We start from the raw sequence: 4087 nt of genomic DNA, 5'->3' as shown, positions 1-4087 counted from the left end.
TCTGTGTCTCTCTCTCCCTTTGTCCCTCCCCTGCTTGTGCTCTCTTTCTCTCTCAAAAATAAACATTTAAAAATGTGGTTTTGGGGCACCTGTGTGGCTCAGTTGGTTGTGTGTCCAACTTCAGCCTAGGTCATGATCTCACTGTTCCTGAGTTCAAGCCCCGTGTCCAGCTCTGTGCTGACAGCTCGGAGCCTGGAGCCTGTCTTCGGATTCTGTGTGTGCGTTTCTCTCTGTTTTTTAAAATGTGCTTTTATTAAAGCTTGGCCCTTGAGGACATATGTACTTTTTACTGTTCTGGGTGGAGAAATGGCCGTGCGCAGTGGGGACGCTCTTACCATCGAGCTGCGGGCCCAGCGGGCCTCTGTTCATGGAACCCCACTGGGCACCAACAACAGGTGCCGTGGACAGACCACCGTTACCCAGACTTGGGTATCTGACAGACATTTTCGCAAGAATGAAAGAACCGAGGCTGGCGTGCCCAGGAAAACCAGAGCTGTTGCCAAGAATCAAATCTGAGTTTTCAAGTGAAAACAACATTTTAGAAAATGTGTATCCGACCCCAGAGCCTTACAACCTCCGGTATTTAAAGTCGCTTCTGATGAGCTCAGTGGGGACAAGGAACGGGACCACATGGTCCTGGGTGACGAGGGCGTCAACGTCAGGGAGCCGCGGAGCCCCACGAACCGTCGGTTTCCACACGGCGCATGGATGCTGGCCCAACGGCCTTGCGGGCTCCAAGGTCCCTTAAAACTCAAGGCGGCGAGAGAGTATGGAATGTTCCTCCACGTGGTTTCCGGTTTCTTGTTGCAACTTCCGGTCCCTTCAACTAACTCGTTGAACGTTGGTGTAATATCACAGGAGAGACCGCCCACAGTTATCTGACCAAGAAACCTAACAAAACACTCCCCCGCTTCCAACCACCTGCGAAAGGTGGGTTCTCTTCACGCCTCGGGACTGAAGGAAAGGCCTGCGCAGCAGAGATGAGGCTTCAGCCATCTTCTCTGACGCCAGACAATAAAGTGGGTCACCCTGTAAAGCACCGCGTTTCTGACTTCGTTCTGTTTGAGGGAATACAGCAAATGTTCGTTGAAATGTATTGTTGAAGAAAACACAGGAGGGTTTTTATTGTCATTGTAAGGGAATCAACAAGCGGGTTTACAACATTTATCTTCATTTCTGACATCATAAACATCAGCAGCGCGGCGCCTGGGTGGCTGAGTCGGTTAAACGTCCGGTTTCGGCTCAGGCCACGCTCTCGCGGTTCGCGAGTTGGAGCGCTGCGTGCGGACAGCACGGAGCCCGCTTCAGATCTTCTGTCTCTCCCTCTCTCTCTCTCTCTGCCCCTCCCTCCCTCCCTGTCTCTCAAGATAAATAAACATTAAAAATAAAAATTTAAAAAATCAGTAGGTATAATGCAAATAAAGAAAGGTCTTTTGAGGGGCACTGGGATGGCTCAATCAGTGAAGCATGGGAGTGTTAATTTCACCCCAGGTCAGGTCCGAGCTGAGCATGGAGCCTGCTTGGGATTCTCTCTCTCTCTCTCTCTCTCTCTCTCTCTCTGTCTGCCCCTCACCACTCTCAAAACAATAAATAAACATAAAAAAGAAAAGTCTTTGGGGCCCCCAATAGTTTGTATAAAGGGGCTCAGAGACCAAGGCTTGAGGGTGCTGACTGGGTGCTGCTGTGTCAGCGCCTCTTGAAGGAGGGGTGGAAGCCGCAGGGGACAGCCCCCCGCCACGTGAGGTCCCAGTGGTACCCACGCTGACGCTCACAGCCTCACGAAGCTGTGAGTGCCGTGAAGAACGGACAACTGGTCAGGCACTGTGCGGGCAGCACGGCCTCGCTCCGGCTGTCTGTGCCCAAGGATCTTCAGGAGCTTCCAGACTTCGGGGACAGAATCCCCTGAGGTGGGGGTGGGGGGCTCGCGTGGAGAGTGAGGTGCCTGGGCTGGCAGAGGGAGGCCAGGGGCATCTCAGGTCAGGCTGGGTCCCCAGGACGCGTAGGGTTGCGTAGCATTCTCCACACTGTTGGAAAGGAACGGCTGGTGTAAAGGAGGGGCTTGAGAGCATCCGACCTGCGCTCACTCAGGCTGCAGGAGGGGCAGAGGTAGGAGGCGGGTCAGGAGGGTTCCCAGCGGGGGGGGGGGGGGGGGGGGGGGGGGGGGGGGGGGGGGGGGGGGGGGGGGGGGGGGGGGGGGGGGGGGGGGGGGGGGGGGGGGGGGGGGGGGGGGGGGGGGGGGGGGGGGGGGGGGGGGGGGGGGGGGGGGGGGGGGGGGGGGGAACGGCAACAGAGGGAGAGGAAGGGATAGAAGAGGGGTGACCAGGGCTTAGCCAAGGTGTCCTGGGGGCTTAGCCAGAGAAATGGGGAACCTAAAAGGAACAGACTGGGGGGCAAGGGAGGCACGACCCAAACCCATCTATTAGGACTGGTACACCTCGTCAACTGCAGGGTGGAGGCGGCCGGGAGGCAGCCACGGGCATGACTCTTGTGCTCAGAGGCAGAGAGAAATCTAGATTGTTCACCACCACGCAGTGATGGTGGTAAGGACACCCCTTCGGAGCTGCCAGGAGGTGGGGGTGGGGGTCATTGCAGGCGGCTGGGCGCTTGAGGAGATGGAGGTGGAGACGGACATACCAGACTCGGGTTTTCTTTTTACTCCGGACTGCCACAGCTCCAGGAAAATGTCAGAGCCCATCTTGTGGCTGGGGCCAGCTCATCGGGGGAGGGGGGATTTAATCTTAGGAACCTGGGGAAGGGAAAGCCAGAAGTGGCTTCCCAGTAGACGGGAGGGCGGGGCGAGGCTGAGGACACCGAGCTTGGGGAGTCTGGGAGTCTGGCCCAAGAATCTGAGGCCCTTCTCCTGGGGAGCAAAGGAAGAAATGCATCTTCCCACCCACTGCAGGGGCCTCTCGGGGGCGTCCTGGTCACGGTCACCGAGGGCCATGGACTCATCAGAGGTGTAGGTGGCTATGCGCACTGTCACAGGTTGATGCGGCCACACTGAGACTCGGTATGCTTGCCGGCACTGCGAGCTTTGGTCTCTTCCGCTAGGCTCCTAGAGAAGAGAGGAAGTAACAAAAGACTTGTCCGTTGTAAACCATTATTAAGGAATTACTAACGGTGGAGTATTTGTCAAGACCGCAATCTGCACACCTCCTACACCTCGACTCCGAGGGCCCCGGAGTATAGAAATGGAATCCCAAAGATTATACGTGGAGAGTTTTTGGAAGCGAGTGGACACTGAAGTGGAGCTCACAGAAGCCCCACCCAGGAAACTGTGTTGGTCTCTAACAATTGTGAGTGGGGGGAGGGGCAGTACGGGTTCTTTTTAAAGGGGGTTATTTTGAAGATTATGATTGTGACTTTGGAAGAACTAAGGTGATGGGCAGTGGAAGGAACTGCCTGCAAAATCGCTTCAAAAAAAATGTACTGACTGCAAAGAAAAAGGCTCTGAGAGACAAAGTGCAGCCCCTCCGTCCCCGTCCCCCTTGGTCCGTGTCCCCTGCAGCTAGGCACCCCTGGATCCCATCAGCCTCTGCTGCCTCTTGTGTTTGTGGCCCCAAGTCGTTCAGACTTCTAGTCTGCCCTGGACCAAAGCTCCCCACCCCCAACTCGGTTTTTTAAAACGATGTCCGACCCAACGCTTCGGTGATCCCCTCCCTGAGCCGCTGAGGATGAGAGGGGTCACCGAGCCGTAATCCTTTCTAACCTCTGACCTCGCTCTCCTTCCCTTCCAGCAAGCCCCCCCTGCCCCACACCCCCGCCTCCCTTCCCCCTTCTCGGCGGCTCCCTCACTTAAATGTAGGTGGGGGCCCGCCTCGGAGGCCGGCGCTGTCCTAAAGGCCCACGCCTGGGAGACCCACCTGGCAGAGAAGCGGAACCCGCGGCGGGCGCGCGGGGCCTGCGCCCCTGTCCGCATCACCGACGACGAGGCCACGACAGACTTTGACTCCAAGGTGGGAGGAGCTGTGGGGGAGCCAGTCCGCGGTCAGACGGGGTGAGGGTTATAGGTGAGCGCGCCCGGGGTCCCCCGGGACCGCGAAGGGCGCGCGCGGGGCGGGTCGGAGGCGGCCGCAATCTCGGGGTC

At 57.7% G+C, this 4087-nt stretch overlaps 1 long non-coding RNA gene across 1 annotated transcript; it reads right to left on the bottom strand.

Moving 5' to 3' along the window:
* Nucleotides 1-1366: 1366 nt before the first annotated feature.
* LOC115304500 lies at nt 1367-4077 on the bottom strand. The gene is made up of 3 exons (XR_003914463.1): nt 3864-4077; nt 2635-3055; nt 1367-2024 (listed from the first exon to the last, which is right to left on the bottom strand). It is a non-coding gene; the product is annotated as an uncharacterized LOC115304500 (long non-coding RNA).
* Nucleotides 4078-4087: the final 10 nt, after the last annotated feature.

The sequence above is a fragment of the Suricata suricatta genome, chromosome 2 (genome assembly GCF_006229205.1).
Source record: "Suricata suricatta isolate VVHF042 chromosome 2, meerkat_22Aug2017_6uvM2_HiC, whole genome shotgun sequence".
NCBI lineage: Eukaryota > Metazoa > Chordata > Mammalia > Carnivora > Herpestidae > Suricata > Suricata suricatta.
This window is presented reverse-complemented; position numbering and strand designations above follow the sequence as displayed.